This window comes from Theobroma cacao, chromosome 5 (genome assembly GCF_053813885.1).
Source record: "Theobroma cacao isolate CCN51 chromosome 5, ASM5381388v1, whole genome shotgun sequence".
NCBI lineage: Eukaryota > Viridiplantae > Streptophyta > Magnoliopsida > Malvales > Malvaceae > Theobroma > Theobroma cacao.
The window spans coordinates 32,902,400-32,921,530 of NC_142643.1; the positions used below are offsets into that span (position 1 = coordinate 32,902,400).

General features: G+C 34.3%; 3 long non-coding RNA genes across 3 annotated transcripts; all 3 read left to right on the forward strand.

Moving 5' to 3' along the window:
- Nucleotides 1-4,451: 4,451 nt before the first annotated feature.
- Nucleotides 4,452-6,657, forward strand: LOC148762787 (uncharacterized). Its single transcript, XR_016026404.1, has 3 exons — nucleotides 4,452-4,798; nucleotides 5,450-5,529; nucleotides 6,397-6,657. It is a non-coding gene; the product is annotated as an uncharacterized LOC148762787 (long non-coding RNA).
- A 3,339-nt stretch (nucleotides 6,658-9,996) lies between these two features.
- LOC148762788 (uncharacterized) lies at nucleotides 9,997-11,220 on the forward strand. The gene is made up of 2 exons (XR_016026430.1): nucleotides 9,997-10,092; nucleotides 10,960-11,220. It is a non-coding gene; the product is annotated as an uncharacterized LOC148762788 (long non-coding RNA).
- Nucleotides 11,221-14,559: 3,339 nt separating this feature from the next.
- Nucleotides 14,560-15,783, forward strand: LOC148762789 (uncharacterized). The gene is made up of 2 exons (XR_016026436.1): nucleotides 14,560-14,655; nucleotides 15,523-15,783. It is a non-coding gene; the product is annotated as an uncharacterized LOC148762789 (long non-coding RNA).
- The last annotated feature ends 3,348 nt before the right edge of the window (nucleotides 15,784-19,131 follow it).

A 19,131-nucleotide genomic window follows, 5' to 3' on the forward strand; every position in this document is an offset into this window, starting at 1 on the left:
GAACTCTATAGTTTTTCCCACTTGATTTTTACACCATAAATCATTAATTCCTAACCAAATCACTTGAAATAAAATCAAGTCCACCATCAACACACCATAAGGAAGATTCGGCCAATGGAGGGTGATGGAAGAAAATGAATTTTTCTTGTTTGTTTTTCATGCTACACATCACTAACTAATTAAAAACACTAGAATATATTGAAATCTAACCAAATCCAAGTTCAAAACTCCTCCCCCCATGTCCGGCCAGCAAAGGTATCCTCATGCAAACTTGATTCTCAACCATGGAAAATGAAAAAGAATGCATAGGAAAGGTAGATCACAAGCTAGAATTGAAAAATCTTACCTTTTGTCACTTGATTCTTTGAAATTTTGTGAATTTCTCTTGAATTTCTTAGCTAGGTTTTTGTTCTTCTTCTTTTCTTCCCTTTTCTTCCTTTGGCCGACCAAGAGAAATGAGTTGGGAGGGTTTATGTGCTGGCTTTTAATGTAAATTATAAACAAATATAAGCTTGCCACTTGCCACCATACCATTGGTCCACATTTTACACTTAACAATTAAGCTTTCTTTCTCCACCACATAAAATATTTCAATTATTCACCATATAAAATGTTAAGGGATGAAATCTATTAGTATGACAAGTGTTGGGTGGTGTAAAATTACAATTTTACCCTCAAGTGGTAAAATGACCATTTTGCCCCTGGGTCATGAAAATTTCATTTTGACTCCAAATCGATTCTCGAATCCGAATCACCATATTAACTCATTCTGAGAATTTAAAATTCTAAATTTCATCTTAAAATCTTTATTTGGTCTAGTTCGATGCTTAATTCAACTTAGTTGTACCATCCAATACACTACCGTCTTTTAACGATTTTTCGAGGCTTTCCAAGTATGCAAGCATATTGTCAATCACCTGAATGACATGGCAAGTATTTTATAAGGTCGAGTTTGATAGATATGAATTCTCATAATACATCTAGTAAAAGAAAAAAGGGATGATACTCAAATTGAGCTGAGAAGAAGTCAAAGAGTCAATAAAAGAAAGCACTTAGATCCAGATTTCGTTGACTCGCAAACATTAGCATTCCTTATGGAAGGAAGTAGAACCAAAGTGTGTAAAAAGATACCTATTTTGTTAAACATTGAAGATGATCCAAAAATATTTAAAGAAGCTATGTCTTCAAGGGATGTAGCTTTTTGGAAAGAAGCAATAAATGATTAAATGGATTCAATCTTATCAAACAAAATATGGGTTTTGGTTGATCTTCCTCCTGGATCAAAACCCATAGGTTGTAAATGGGTATTTAGAAAGAAAAATAACACAGATGGTTCAGTGCAAACCTTTAAAGCTAGACTAGTTACCAAAGGTTTCACGCAAAAAGAAGGCATTGATTATTTTGATACTTATGCCCCGGTAGCAAGAATAACATCCATAAGAACACTTTTGGCTTTGGCGTCTATTCATAAATTACATGTACATCAAATGGATGTTAAAACTGCTTTCTTAAATGGAGATCTTAATGAAGAAATATATATGGAGCAACCTGAACATTTTATACTTCCTGAAAATGAAAGGAAGGTTTGTAAACTAATCAAATCTCTTTATGGACTGAAACAAGCTACAAAGCAATGGCATGAAAAGTTTAAGAGTATTATACTTTCAAATGGATTTGTACATAATAATGCAGATAAATGCATTTACTTTAAATTTACAAAAGACTATGGCGTAATCATATGTCTTTATGTAGATGATTTGTTGATCTTTAGTACAAATATGCTTGGAATTGTTGAAACCAAGAAATATTTGACTTCAGTTTTCAAAATGAAAGATCTCAATGAAGTTGACACAATCTTGGAAATTAAGGTCAAAAGAGATCAAAATGTGATTTCATTAAATCAATCACATTACATAGAGAAAATTCTTCACAAATATAGTCATTTGGAAATCAAAGAGTGTAATACTCCTTATGATTCGAGTATAAAATTGACTAAGAATTGTGAAAGAGTTTTGGCACAATTAGAATATGCCAATGTCATGGGCAGCATTATGTATATTGCGTATTATACCAGACCAGATATAGCCTTTGCTGTTTGCAAACTTTCAAGGTTTACAAGTAAACCTAGCAAGGATCATTGGAAGGCTATTACTAGAGTACTTGGATATTTAAAGAAAACCAAAATTTTAGAAATTTGTTACAATGGTTTTCCTAGTGCTTTAGAAGGATTTTCTGATGTTAGTTGGACAACTAGTATTGATGACAATAAATCCACATCAAGATGGATTTTTACTTTAGGAGGTGGTGCCATTAGTTGGGCATATAAGAAGCAGACTTGTATTACGCATTCCACAATGGAATCGGAATTTTTAGCATTAGTAGCTGCTGGAAAAGAAACAGAATGGCTAAAAAATTTGTTATTAGATATAAAGTTGTGGCCACAATCAATGCCAGCCATTTCCATATATTGTGACAATGAGGCTACAATGTGTGTAGCCCATAATAAGATTTATAATGGAAAGTCTAGACACATAAGTCTGCGACATGCCTATATAAGAGAATTAATCTCAAATGGCATTATAACAATAGTTTATGTTAAATCTTGTAAGAATTTGGCTGATCCACTTACTAAAGCTTTGCCAAGAGAGGCTATAAAGTCAACTTGTAGTGGAATGGAGCTAAAACCCATGACTTAAAAGCATTAGTAATGGAAACCCAACTTTGAGTTAGCAAAACTAACAATAAAAGTTCAATGGGTAATAACAAGTTACTATATGCTATCATTATGCACTGAATTTTATATTAAATAGCCTCATTCTAGAATATTCAAATAACCTTATTTCAGAACATTCAGTGCAACTGTTACAAGAAAAGGATGAGCAAAAAGCTCTTAATGGAAACATCAAATGCCTGTAGTAACAGGGGCATAAATACAAATTCCACCTACATGAATATTGGAGTGGTGCCGCTCCAACCAAGAATTAAAAGGGTTTATTCTTGTAAATATTCATGAAACCAGGATTAGCACAAGGCCATATAAGTGCTAAAACAGTTGGCAGAATCTTAAAAAATAATACTATGTGTGTGATATTTTCGGTTATAACATAAGGAGTTGAGGTTCAATCCTTATGAAACCAATAACTTCGTTTTAACTTTAAAATTTCTACACTAATAGAAAGTTCAAATCTTCAAGATACTTTCTATTATGCATAGTATTATTAATATTACAAACTAGTGGGGGATTGTTAAATAGTTTGTAATATTTGTTGGAAGATAATTATTCAGGTGTAACTGTTTAAAAATAAATATAACTCTTAAAAAATAATTAAATAAAAATAAATAAAAAATAAGTATTTACAACAAACACAACTATTGAAAGTTGTAAATACGTTTGTTGAAATACAACAGACACATCTATAAAAAAAATAGTACAGACACATCTGTTGAAAATAAAAGGATGCATCTATTGAAAGACAACAAACACAACCTCTCACTGTCTATAAAAGAACATACTTCCAAGCCAGAATTCATTCAAAGCATTCTGCAAAAAAAAGCTTGTTGTATCTTGAAGAGTCCTTGTCTACGAATCCCCATAGTAGGTAATAACTCTTTAAAGAAAGTATATTGCAGCACGCCTCAAGCCTTACATTTTTCTCTTTTCTTCTTCTACTAAGTTTCTAACAGTTAATATTTGAAAAATAGTTTCATTAATTATTTAAACAACATATATTCTGATATATTTTATAACATCATTTTAATATAATTCATAAGTGAATTACATGTTGGAAATATAATTCATAAAATTAAAACGATAACAAAAGTGACGTGGTGAGAATTTATTGAAATTTTTTGACGAAAACAATAAAAAAGGGGGCAATATGCATAATATATAAAAGAGAAAAAATGACAGATGTGGCGGTGAGGGTTCTTTTGTCAAGGGCAGATGAGATAGTATTGCACTGCAGTGATGTGATAAGTAAAAGAGGAAAGGCAGAGAGGACTAGTGAGCAGGTGATGGTAGATGGGTGAAGGACAATGGAAGGATGTGCTGTCAAACCTTGCTTTGTAAAATAATTATAATGTCATTCACATGCTCGATAGAATGTTTGTATATTTAGGAAGTTCGAGAAATCGTTAAAAGACGATATTGCCCCTAATGGTATCATTGAGTCGATTAAGCCTCGAACTAGTTCAAATAGGAATTTTAAGGTGAAATTAAGAGTTTCACAGTTCAGGGATGACTCAAAATGGTAATTCGGACTTCGAGGATCAATTCGGAGTCAAACCAGAATTTTCACTATCTAGGGGCAAAATCGTAATTTTACCACCCGAGGACGAAATTGAATTTTTCGAGAGAATTTAGATCAAATTTGATTCAATGGAGCATGATATGAGTATAAGGAGTGAAAATTATGCATTTTGGTAAGTTTTCAATTTTTAGGGCAAAAATGTAATTTTTCACTTTACGGGGGTAAAAGTGTAATTTTTAAAAATTTGCTCCACCAAAACTTTGGAAAAGTCTAGAAATTTCATGGAAGACATGGATAAGTGAAGAGGATTGAGTGGTGGAAAAAGAAAGTCAAAAAGATGGCTAGAAAAAAATAAAATAATAAAATATTCAAAAAATAAATAAAATAATAATATTTTATTAAGCCTATTAAAAGGCTTGCAAATTCCAGAATTCTTCATTTGGAGGGTCAGCCAAAACCAGCAGGAGAGAGAGAGAAATAAGAACAAACCCTAGAGTGAGAAAATTCAAAGAAAAAGTGTGATTTTTCAAGGAATCAAGTGTTTAAAGGTATGATTTTTCAAGCTTAGCTTAAGATTTATCATTTTCATGCATTTCTCATCATTTTCCATGGTTGAATCATGTGATTTGAGGATGAATTCAATTCTGGAAAAATGGGTTAGGAGAGAGAAACTTGTTAGATTAATTTGATTTTAAGTTATGTTAGTGTTTTAAGTTAGTTTAGCATATTTAGGAACAAAACAACAAGAAAAGAATTTATTTTCCTCCATTACCATTATTGGCTGAATTTTCTAGGGGAATATTGGCTGATGATCTTGATGTTTACTTGAGCAATTATGATGAATAATGATGAATTATGAGTCTAGAAAAATAATGAAAATTTTCGGAGCAAAAATACGAATTTTTACCCATTAGGGGTATTTTCGTAATTTGTTATCGGGACTGATAATTTGCACCACACTGAGGGACATTAAGTCAATTTGGGTGCAATTGAGGTATAGAAACTGAAAAAAATTAATTTGAGATTAAATTGGACGCGTTAGTAATTTAATCGAGTAATAGGCCGAATTAGGTTAGCACCGCATTTAAGCGGTAGTCGGATAAGTTGCATGTCATATCATGCATATATACCGAGCCTGAATTGATTTTATAATGGTCAAGCATTGATGTGGTGAATTATGTATTGTACATTGTGGATAGGTGGTGAGCAAATTACACTGGTAAAAGTACCAACATTGTGCTTGAAGACTGAGATTAGGAGTACATCGACTCCTAGAACTGTGAGTGGACAATTTATCGTCTTAAATATCTAGAGTAATTATACTTGTTTGATGCTTTTATTGAATGGTGAATTTAAATTATAAAATATTATGTTTTCCAATTAAAATGTTTTTTAATAAAAATGAGATTTATACTGGTTTTGAAATCAAATATTGTTTTGGGAAAATTGAGTATATGGAGACTGTGTTGAAATTTATGATTTTATATGTTATTGAAATTGTGGCTTATGACACTATGGTAGCATAATGGCTAAATTTTTTTAGGTTGGCATGAAATATATGAACAGTTTTGGATTGGTCTCGGTAGACTGGATTACATTTTATTCGCCATATTATGCTACTGAAATTTTTATGGGTCTGGTGGTATATTAAACGGTCACTGCAGTGGTGGGGGTTTCCGTGGACTGCCTATGAGAGGGGCACGGTAACTCAATTATATACTTACCTCCAGGGGGAGATGTTGGGTGAAGTATCTCCTGAGGTATGATTTGAGTGCACCTCACGTTCGGGCCACCACGTGAGAGTGAGACTCAGCCAACGCCAAGGAACGGCTGTGTGTCAGATGTGAAAAAATGTTTATGGGTATGGGTCATTGAACAGCCTTGACGGTCTCAGTGGGATACCTTGACGAAGGTACCCGCGAGAATGATATTGGCAGGGGCCAAGTTTAAAAAAATTCATAAGTCGGGGAAATTTTGATGAAAAGAAATTATTTGGTATAGATTGAAACGAATTTTGTGTTATGAACATTATTGAGATATAACGTTTTTATATTGCCTCCATCTACTCAGCTTTAGATGCTTTTGATGGTAATTGTTTACTCACTGGGATTATTTAATCTCACCCCTCTTCCTACCCATTTTTCAGGCTCAGGACAGTTTGTTGATAGTTGATTAAGACGAGAATTAATCTCGGAGTTGCATCATAGGAAGTAAGGGTTCGTAGCTCTACACCTTCTTGGTTAGTTGGGGGCCCACGTGTCACTGTAAACGAAATTTCATACTTTAATTATCTTTATTACTATACGAATAAATTTATTTTACTCTTACGCTACAAAAGTTATTTTAGGAAGACTTTGAAAATATTGTGTTTTAAGAAAATAGAATATTTTATTTAATATTTTTATTATATTCAAATAGCTATAATTTTACTTTAAACGAATGTTTTAGACTTCAAAATTTAATTTAAATCATGAAATATGTGTTTCCACTTACATATTACATTTTTTCGGATTTCAAAATTTCAAAAAAAAAATGACGAAAATGCCCCAGTGAGCTAGAAAATAATATTTTTATTGTTTTGAGTTGGAAACAACTTATGATTTCTTGAAATGCGAGATTTAATAACTGTCGCTCACCGGGGAGATGCGGAAGTTGATGCTAAGCCTTGCGGGGTTTCGATCGGCATTCGGGGTAATGAGTGCTTATCGGAACGTCGCGGCGGTTGTCACGGGCCCGATGGGAGTTCCGGGTCGTGACAATTAGATTGGTATCAGAGCATGGTTTAAAGATCAAAGATTTTGATTTTAAAGCTTTGGATTTCAAAGTTTTTGATTTTAAAGTTGTTTTAAGAAATCCACACTGACACTGCGTGGCCCAAGTTAAGTTAAGTTAAGTAAGTCAAGTTAAGTTAGGTTATATCGAGTTAGTTGCATATAGAATTTAAAGTCATCTAAGTCTATTCCATTTCTTATTGTAGAGTACCATGCCTCCTCGACGTGGGCGTCCACCTCTCTATAGGTCAGTAGGGAGGGGAAGAGGCCGTGCTAGACTTAGTCAGTCAGATCCCGTGGAAAGGGAGTCTGCTGCACCTACTTTTCGAGCAGCACCTGTTGTTGAGCCTACTGAGATTCCTCCACCTCCTCCACCACCTACTGTTACTCCTGGTGTTCATGCCATGTCTCTTGAGGCAGTCCAGGCATTAGCAGCTTTTCTTAATGTCATTATGGGCCAAGCTCAAGCTGGTCGAGTCCCTCATACTGTTCCCCCAGCAGTATCTCCAGTGCCACCACCACCACCTCTTGTTCCACCACCAGTGCCAGATGTCTCCATTTCCAAAAAGCTTAAGGAAGCTAGGCAGCTGGGTTGCACTTCTTTTGTTGGTGATTTGGATGCAACCGCAGCTAAAGATTGGATTACTCAGGTAACGGAGACATTTGTGGATATGAAATTGGATGATGATATGAAGTTAATGGTGGCCACAAGATTACTAGAGAAGAGGGCTCGTACATGGTGGAGCTCGGTAAAATCACGTTCCATTACTTCGTTGACTTGGATAGACTTCCTACAAGAATTCGACGGTCAATACTACACCTACTTTCATCAAAAAGAGAAGAAGAGAGAATTCCTAAGTTTACAACAAGGGAATTTAACCATAGAAGAGTACGAGGCTCGTTTCAATGAGCTGATGTCATATGTGCCAGACCTGGTGAAGTCTGAGCAAGATCAAGCTAGTTATTTTGAAGAAGGGCTCCGTAACGAGATCAGAGAGAGGATGACTGTGACAGGCCGGGAGCCTCATAAAGAAGTTGTACAGATGGCTTTAAGGGCCGAAAAACTCACGAATGAAAATCGAAGAATGCGAGCTGAGTTTGCAAAGAAGAGAAACCCGAATGTATCCTCTAGTCAACTACCCAAAAGAGGTAAGGACACATTTGCTTCTGAGAGTACTGTTTCTGTTCCGGTGATATCTCCTCGACCCCCACTTTCACAGTTACAGCAGAGACCTCCGAGATTTAACAGGTCTGGGATGAGTAGTACTTTCGAGAAGAGTTTTGGAGGTTTAAATAAATGCGAAAAATGTGGGAGATATCATGTTGGGGAGTGTTGGGGCATAAGATGCTTTCATTGTGACCAGCCGGGCCACATTAGGAGTGACTGCCCACAGTTAGGACGGGCTACAGTAGCTGCTCCATCCCCACTAACTCATACAGATATGCAAAGGAGAGATTCCTCTGGAGTACACCCGAGGCAGGGGGTAACTGTACGATCTGAAATGGGTAGCAACACCCCAGCACAACCACCTTTGAGGCCATTGACTCGTTCTTCAACAAGAGTTTTCGCTGTAACGGAAGATGAAGCACGAGTCCGATCTGGAGAAAGTGAGTAAAAAGTTAGACGAAGGTGTAAAATAGTGATAGGGGATGTAAATACCAAGTGATGGACGTGTAAATAAAGGTTTCAAGAATAATATAGTAAATGAGTTCATATGGAATATGGTTGTAAGAATTTCTTACTATATTGTGGAAATTAGAACTAAAAAATACTTGAGGTATACAAAGTTCAAATGAACTTAAATCTTAAGCAATAAATTGATGTCGAAATACAAGAAGGATACAAAGCAATATAGAGGCACGAAAGATGATTAAGGACAAAGGGATGACTCTGAGGAATTATGATACTGCATCGTATGCGATGATTAGATCAAGATAGATCTTGGATGCATAAATGGGATTATAAAGCATATACACATATGTGGGGTTGATATTGTGATTAACTAAAATAAAGAATGATTTTTAGTGAATTAAGATTCCCTATAAAGGAGATAACAGGAGAAGTTGAGCATCGAATAAAAGATAATACCCCGCCTTTTCTTTGAGTTAATAAGTGAAATTTTGAGGACAAAATTTTATTTTAAGGGGGGTAGTGTTGTCAAACCTTGCTTTGTAAAATAATTATAATGTCATTCACATGCTCGATAGAATGTTTGTATATTTAGGAAGTTCGAGAAATCGTTAAAAGACGATATTGCCCCTAATGGTATCATTGAGTCGATTAAGCCTCGAACTAGTTCAAATAGGAATTTTAAGGTGAAATTAAGAGTTTCACAGTTCAGGGATGACTCAAAATGGTAATTCGGACTTCGAGGATCAATTCGGAGTCAAACCAGAATTTTCACTATCTAGGGGCAAAATCGTAATTTTACCACCCGAGGACGAAATTGAATTTTTCGAGAGAATTTAGATCAAATTTGATTTTAAGTTATGTTAGTGTTTTAAGTTAGTTTAGCATATTTAGGAACAAAACAACAAGAAAAGAATTTATTTTCCTCCATTACCATTATTGGCTGAATTTTCTAGGGGAATATTGGCTGATGATCTTGATGTTTACTTGAGCAATTATGATGAATAATGATGAATTATGAGTCTAGAAAAATAATGAAAATTTTCGGAGCAAAAATACGAATTTTTACCCATTAGGGGTATTTTCGTAATTTGTTATCGGGACTGATAATTTGCACCACACTGAGGGACATTAAGTCAATTTGGGTGCAATTGAGGTATAGAAACTGAAAAAAATTAATTTGAGATTAAATTGGACGCGTTAGTAATTTAATCGAGTAATAGGCCGAATTAGGTTAGCACCGCATTTAAGCGGTAGTCGGATAAGTTGCATGTCATATCATGCATATATACCGAGCCTGAATTGATTTTATAATGGTCAAGCATTGATGTGGTGAATTATGTATTGTACATTGTGGATAGGTGGTGAGCAAATTACACTGGTAAAAGTACCAACATTGTGCTTGAAGACTGAGATTAGGAGTACATCGACTCCTAGAACTGTGAGTGGACAATTTATCGTCTTAAATATCTAGAGTAATTATACTTGTTTGATGCTTTTATTGAATGGTGAATTTAAATTATAAAATATTATGTTTTCCAATTAAAATGTTTTTTAATAAAAATGAGATTTATACTGGTTTTGAAATCAAATATTGTTTTGGGAAAATTGAGTATATGGAGACTGTGTTGAAATTTATGATTTTATATGTTATTGAAATTGTGGCTTATGACACTATGGTAGCATAATGGCTAAATTTTTTTAGGTTGGCATGAAATATATGAACAGTTTTGGATTGGTCTCGGTAGACTGGATTACATTTTATTCGCCATATTATGCTACTGAAATTTTTATGGGTCTGGTGGTATATTAAACGGTCACTGCAGTGGTGGGGGTTTCCGTGGACTGCCTATGAGAGGGGCACGGTAACTCAATTATATACTTACCTCCAGGGGGAGATGTTGGGTGAAGTATCTCCTGAGGTATGATTTGAGTGCACCTCACGTTCGGGCCACCACGTGAGAGTGAGACTCAGCCAACGCCAAGGAACGGCTGTGTGTCAGATGTGAAAAAATGTTTATGGGTATGGGTCATTGAACAGCCTTGACGGTCTCAGTGGGATACCTTGACGAAGGTACCCGCGAGAATGATATTGGCAGGGGCCAAGTTTAAAAAAATTCATAAGTCGGGGAAATTTTGATGAAAAGAAATTATTTGGTATAGATTGAAACGAATTTTGTGTTATGAACATTATTGAGATATAACGTTTTTATATTGCCTCCATCTACTCAGCTTTAGATGCTTTTGATGGTAATTGTTTACTCACTGGGATTATTTAATCTCACCCCTCTTCCTACCCATTTTTCAGGCTCAGGACAGTTTGTTGATAGTTGATTAAGACGAGAATTAATCTCGGAGTTGCATCATAGGAAGTAAGGGTTCGTAGCTCTACACCTTCTTGGTTAGTTGGGGGCCCACGTGTCACTGTAAACGAAATTTCATACTTTAATTATCTTTATTACTATACGAATAAATTTATTTTACTCTTACGCTACAAAAGTTATTTTAGGAAGACTTTGAAAATATTGTGTTTTAAGAAAATAGAATATTTTATTTAATATTTTTATTATATTCAAATAGCTATAATTTTACTTTAAACGAATGTTTTAGACTTCAAAATTTAATTTAAATCATGAAATATGTGTTTCCACTTACATATTACATTTTTTCGGATTTCAAAATTTCAAAAAAAAAATGACGAAAATGCCCCAGTGAGCTAGAAAATAATATTTTTATTGTTTTGAGTTGGAAACAACTTATGATTTCTTGAAATGCGAGATTTAATAACTGTCGCTCACCGGGGAGATGCGGAAGTTGATGCTAAGCCTTGCGGGGTTTCGATCGGCATTCGGGGTAATGAGTGCTTATCGGAACGTCGCGGCGGTTGTCACGGGCCCGATGGGAGTTCCGGGTCGTGACAATTAGATTGGTATCAGAGCATGGTTTAAAGATCAAAGATTTTGATTTTAAAGCTTTGGATTTCAAAGTTTTTGATTTTAAAGTTGTTTTAAGAAATCCACACTGACACTGCGTGGCCCAAGTTAAGTTAAGTTAAGTAAGTCAAGTTAAGTTAGGTTATATCGAGTTAGTTGCATATAGAATTTAAAGTCATCTAAGTCTATTCCATTTCTTATTGTAGAGTACCATGCCTCCTCGACGTGGGCGTCCACCTCTCTATAGGTCAGTAGGGAGGGGAAGAGGCCGTGCTAGACTTAGTCAGTCAGATCCCGTGGAAAGGGAGTCTGCTGCACCTACTTTTCGAGCAGCACCTGTTGTTGAGCCTACTGAGATTCCTCCACCTCCTCCACCACCTACTGTTACTCCTGGTGTTCATGCCATGTCTCTTGAGGCAGTCCAGGCATTAGCAGCTTTTCTTAATGTCATTATGGGCCAAGCTCAAGCTGGTCGAGTCCCTCATACTGTTCCCCCAGCAGTATCTCCAGTGCCACCACCACCACCTCTTGTTCCACCACCAGTGCCAGATGTCTCCATTTCCAAAAAGCTTAAGGAAGCTAGGCAGCTGGGTTGCACTTCTTTTGTTGGTGATTTGGATGCAACCGCAGCTAAAGATTGGATTACTCAGGTAACGGAGACATTTGTGGATATGAAATTGGATGATGATATGAAGTTAATGGTGGCCACAAGATTACTAGAGAAGAGGGCTCGTACATGGTGGAGCTCGGTAAAATCACGTTCCATTACTTCGTTGACTTGGATAGACTTCCTACAAGAATTCGACGGTCAATACTACACCTACTTTCATCAAAAAGAGAAGAAGAGAGAATTCCTAAGTTTACAACAAGGGAATTTAACCATAGAAGAGTACGAGGCTCGTTTCAATGAGCTGATGTCATATGTGCCAGACCTGGTGAAGTCTGAGCAAGATCAAGCTAGTTATTTTGAAGAAGGGCTCCGTAACGAGATCAGAGAGAGGATGACTGTGACAGGCCGGGAGCCTCATAAAGAAGTTGTACAGATGGCTTTAAGGGCCGAAAAACTCACGAATGAAAATCGAAGAATGCGAGCTGAGTTTGCAAAGAAGAGAAACCCGAATGTATCCTCTAGTCAACTACCCAAAAGAGGTAAGGACACATTTGCTTCTGAGAGTACTGTTTCTGTTCCGGTGATATCTCCTCGACCCCCACTTTCACAGTTACAGCAGAGACCTCCGAGATTTAACAGGTCTGGGATGAGTAGTACTTTCGAGAAGAGTTTTGGAGGTTTAAATAAATGCGAAAAATGTGGGAGATATCATGTTGGGGAGTGTTGGGGCATAAGATGCTTTCATTGTGACCAGCCGGGCCACATTAGGAGTGACTGCCCACAGTTAGGACGGGCTACAGTAGCTGCTCCATCCCCACTAACTCATACAGATATGCAAAGGAGAGATTCCTCTGGAGTACACCCGAGGCAGGGGGTAACTGTACGATCTGAAATGGGTAGCAACACCCCAGCACAACCACCTTTGAGGCCATTGACTCGTTCTTCAACAAGAGTTTTCGCTGTAACGGAAGATGAAGCACGAGTCCGATTTGGAGAAAGTGAGTAAAAAGTTAGACGAAGGTGTAAAATAGTGATAGGGGATGTAAATACCAAGTGATGGACGTGTAAATAAAGGTTTCAAGAATAATATAGTAAATGAGTTCATATGGAATATGGTTGTAAGAATTTCTTACTATATTGTGGAAATTAGAACTAAAAAATACTTGAGGTATACAAAGTTCAAATGAACTTAAATCTTAAGCAATAAATTGATGTCGAAATACAAGAAGGATACAAAGCAATATAGAGGCACGAAAGATGATTAAGGACAAAGGGATGACTCTGAGGAATTATGATACTGCATCGTATGCGATGATTAGATCAAGATAGATCTTGGATGCATAAATGGGATTATAAAGCATATACACATATGTGGGGTTGATATTGTGATTAACTAAAATAAAGAATGATTTTTAGTGAATTAAGATTCCCTATAAAGGAGATAACAGGAGAAGTTGAGCATCGAATAAAAGATAATACCCCGCCTTTTCTTTGAGTTAATAAGTGAAATTTTGAGGACAAAATTTTATTTTAAGGGGGGTAGTGTTGTCAAACCTTGCTTTGTAAAATAATTATAATGTCATTCACATGCTCGATAGAATGTTTGTATATTTAGGAAGTTCGAGAAATCGTTAAAAGACGATATTGCCCCTAATGGTATCATTGAGTCGATTAAGCCTCGAACTAGTTCAAATAGGAATTTTAAGGTGAAATTAAGAGTTTCACAGTTCAGGGATGACTCAAAATGGTAATTCGGACTTCGAGGATCAATTCGGAGTCAAACCAGAATTTTCACTATCTAGGGGCAAAATCGTAATTTTACCACCCGAGGACGAAATTGAATTTTTCGAGAGAATTTAGATCAAATTTGATTTTAAGTTATGTTAGTGTTTTAAGTTAGTTTAGCATATTTAGGAACAAAACAACAAGAAAAGAATTTATTTTCCTCCATTACCATTATTGGCTGAATTTTCTAGGGGAATATTGGCTGATGATCTTGATGTTTACTTGAGCAATTATGATGAATAATGATGAATTATGAGTCTAGAAAAATAATGAAAATTTTCGGAGCAAAAATACGAATTTTTACCCATTAGGGGTATTTTCGTAATTTGTTATCGGGACTGATAATTTGCACCACACTGAGGGACATTAAGTCAATTTGGGTGCAATTGAGGTATAGAAACTGAAAAAAATTAATTTGAGATTAAATTGGACGCGTTAGTAATTTAATCGAGTAATAGGCCGAATTAGGTTAGCACCGCATTTAAGCGGTAGTCGGATAAGTTGCATGTCATATCATGCATATATACCGAGCCTGAATTGATTTTATAATGGTCAAGCATTGATGTGGTGAATTATGTATTGTACATTGTGGATAGGTGGTGAGCAAATTACACTGGTAAAAGTACCAACATTGTGCTTGAAGACTGAGATTAGGAGTACATCGACTCCTAGAACTGTGAGTGGACAATTTATCGTCTTAAATATCTAGAGTAATTATACTTGTTTGATGCTTTTATTGAATGGTGAATTTAAATTATAAAATATTATGTTTTCCAATTAAAATGTTTTTTAATAAAAATGAGATTTATACTGGTTTTGAAATCAAATATTGTTTTGGGAAAATTGAGTATATGGAGACTGTGTTGAAATTTATGATTTTATATGTTATTGAAATTGTGGCTTATGACACTATGGTAGCATAATGGCTAAATTTTTTTAGGTTGGCATGAAATATATGAACAGTTTTGGATTGGTCTCGGTAGACTGGATTACATTTTATTCGCCATATTATGCTACTGAAATTTTTATGGGTCTGGTGGTATATTAAACGGTCACTGCAGTGGTGGGGGTTTCCGTGGACTGCCTATGAGAGGGGCACGGTAACTCAATTATATACTTACCTCCAGGGGGAGATGTTGGGTGAAGTATCTCCTGAGGTATGATTTGAGTGCACCTCACGTTCGGGCCACCACGTGAGAGTGAGACTCAGCCAACGCCAAGGAACGGCTGTGTGTCAGATGTGAAAAAATGTTTATGGGTATGGGTCATTGAACAGCCTTGACGGTCTCAGTGGGATACCTTGACGAAGGTACCCGCGAGAATGATATTGGCAGGGGCCAAGTTTAAAAAAATTCATAAGTCGGGGAAATTTTGATGAAAAGAAATTATTTGGTATAGATTGAAACGAATTTTGTGTTATGAACATTATTGAGATATAACGTTTTTATATTGCCTCCATCTACTCAGCTTTAGATGCTTTTGATGGTAATTGTTTACTCACTGGGATTATTTAATCTCACCCCTCTTCCTACCCATTTTTCAGGCTCAGGACAGTTTGTTGATAGTTGATTAAGACGAGAATTAATCTCGGAGTTGCATCATAGGAAGTAAGGGTTCGTAGCTCTACACCTTCTTGGTTAGTTGGGGGCCCACGTGTCACTGTAAACGAAATTTCATACTTTAATTATCTTTATTACTATACGAATAAATTTATTTTACTCTTACGCTACAAAAGTTATTTTAGGAAGACTTTGAAAATATTGTGTTTTAAGAAAATAGAATATTTTATTTAATATTTTTATTATATTCAAATAGCTATAATTTTACTTTAAACGAATGTTTTAGACTTCAAAATTTAATTTAAATCATGAAATATGTGTTTCCACTTACATATTACATTTTTTCGGATTTCAAAATTTCAAAAAAAAAATGACGAAAATGCCCCAGTGAGCTAGAAAATAATATTTTTATTGTTTTGAGTTGGAAACAACTTATGATTTCTTGAAATGCGAGATTTAATAACTGTCGCTCACCGGGGAGATGCGGAAGTTGATGCTAAGCCTTGCGGGGTTTCGATCGGCATTCGGGGTAATGAGTGCTTATCGGAACGTCGCGGCGGTTGTCACGGGCCCGATGGGAGTTCCGGGTCGTGACATGTGCTCCTCGATTGGAGACGGTAAAGCGTAATGAAAATGGAAATATCAAATAAGACTAAGAGAGAATGTTTGTTGAGAGAAGTTCTAAATTAAGTGAATTCTAATCTCTCCAAAGATTCCGTCAAGTTACTGGGAAAGGCTATTTATATAATAAAAAATTTTCATTATTTGATGAGAAACTGGTAGTTGGAACTAAAATAATAGGAGCAAATCTAAAGGCCAAAGATACATATATATGACATGTGTTATATTTGAGAGAAATTTGTAAGAAATAACTCTCTTAATAATATCATTTTAAAAATAACTTTCAGTATAAGGATAATTGTTTTTAGCTCATTTTAATTATAATTTGACAAAAATATCATTAAAACTATTTTAAATAAATTAAACCATTCATCATAATTTCTCTCCATCTCTGTCTATACTTCTGATTTCTCTCTTTCACCATTCAGCTTTTTCTAATTTTATCGATTTCTCTCTTCAGCATTTGTTTACTATGCTCTCAATTTCTTTCTCCTGCGCTTTCAGGACGCTGAGTAATAGTTTTGATGTGTTTAGGAAGGGTGGTTATTTGGAGAATTTGATTTTTAGATGTTTTGAATGAAAATAAAATGGTAAAAATGATCACAGATGTTTCAAATAGCTTTTAATTTGATTAATTCGAGGCCTAAATATCAATAAACTCAAGAATTTGAAATTTATAAACCTAAAGTTTCAAAGGAAATTTTTTTTTATTTTTAGCCGAAATAAGTGTTTTAGATACAGAAAATTGTGTTTTGATTTATGAAAACATATTAGAAACACTTAAATCGATACCAAATCGTAAAAAAAAAAAAAAAAGAAATGAAGCGAGTTGAGAGGATTTTAAGTTTTGATTCGCAAGTAACAACAACATTTTAGGCATTAAAGTGCAACAATTTTTTTTTAAATATGACGTGTAATAATAATATTTTTTCAACATGGCGTGTAACAACGATATTTTTTTTAACATTACTTGTAACATATTTTTGTACATAACGTATAATAACAATATTTTTTTTCAACATGACGTGTAATAGCCTTTTTTAATCATTATGTGTAACATGCTTTTGTACATGACGTGTAACAATAACATTTTTTCAATATGACCTATAACATCATGTACACTTAAATATGAAAAGGTTTCATTAAGGGTAATTTTGTCTAACTTGACTAAAAATAGTTAAAATTATAAAGATAATTATTTTTAAAAACATCTCATCTTTGAGGGTTTTTTTTTTAAATGCTCCTACATTTGAAGTACCTTGCTCTCTAAGTAAGATTAAGAAATAAGTATCTTTTGATAAAACCCCACGTTGAGTCCACTAATCTAAAACTCTCTTAAACATCTAAGTTATTAGGTTTAACTTTAAAATCCTGCTAGTTATCCTAGAGTTAAATTCATATTTAATTATGTCACCATTTCATGTAAATAAACATAAGACCAACGATGCAATAATTAATTACAAAAAAAATACAAAGTAACAATAAAATTATACGATGACAAAATCATGCATCTACATTTTGCCCTTGAATCAAAATCTCTAGTAAAAGGATTCATATGCATCAAAGACAATCATAGCGGAACATGTTGAAAAACAAATCATTCGAAGCATATGATCCATTTAAGTATATGTATCTACGAGTTTGGCAATAAATAAGTGGATGACATTGTGAGAAAGATGCAAAAACATAATTTGATGACATAATTACCATCTTTCAAGTATTTACTTGTATTTGTCTTATAATACAATTTTGCCCCTTGCATGGGGTCAAGAAAGAGGCTGCATGCATCTTGTTTAGAAATGAATGTAATAATAATGATTTTGAATAGCAAAGTATAAATTAATTTGTAGGTGTGTTTTTTTTAAAAATATTATCACATGTAAGAGTAAAATGCTAAGGATATATTACTCCAATAATAATAATAACAATAATGAAATTCAAATTATTATTTTTTAAAAAATAGTTTGAAATACAGTTTCATTTTAATTTTTATAGTTTTTGAAAAAAAATTATGTACCACCACCTTATAAATTAGGTGCGAAGGTATGGCACTTCCTTTATTTATTTTAAATAAAATAAAAAAATAAAATAGAAAATAAGTAAAAGAAATAAAATTGAATATTGTACTAAGTTAAAAATGCTAAAAAGATAGATACATAACTAATTAGGTACCAATTAATAGGTATTGTGAAGGTGCTAATACCTTCTTTACATGTAATCATACTCTTGAACTTAAATTTATTTCATAGACCGGATTGATTCTTTTTAATGAATTTAAGTCAAGCCTAAAATCTTATTAGAAAAAAATTAAATTCACTTAAATAATCAATGACACTTAAACCAAAAAAAAAATTGATAACGACTCCTCTTAAATTAAATAATTGACATATTATGAAATAGTGCAAGCAAGTGGTAAAGATTTTTCTAGAGTTATTTATGAGATTTTACCTCATCAAGATGGATGGAAACAATATGAGCTATCTTGATACAATTTTAGAAAAGATAGGGAGGAAGGCAACCCATCTTCTGACAAGGAACGAAACTCCTTACAACAGTTTGTTTCTAGAGTTTGAAAAAAGGTGAGTTGTTGAAGCCCATTCTTATCCAGGAATTTGAGATTCAAAAGTCTGTTGATGCGTAGCGAAATTTCTCCATATTTCTTTTATCTTTTTAAATCAAAATTCAGATTGTTTTTATTAAGATTTCTGAGAGAGACGATAACAATTTTTTTTTAAAAAAAAGGGTATTTGTGTCCCAAAATGTTTATGTGGTATTGGATCCTATTTTTTTTAACTATTGCCTAACCATATTAACAGTCTAAAAGTTAAAAACACGATTTTGATAAAAAAGGATTAAAATATTGTTTTAAAGTGATTTGAGGGAAGTTTTTAGATTTTAGTAAAAAAAAATATCAACAACAACTTCAATTTATTTTTCTACCTCAAATACTCCATTGAGAGGATTTATAAAAT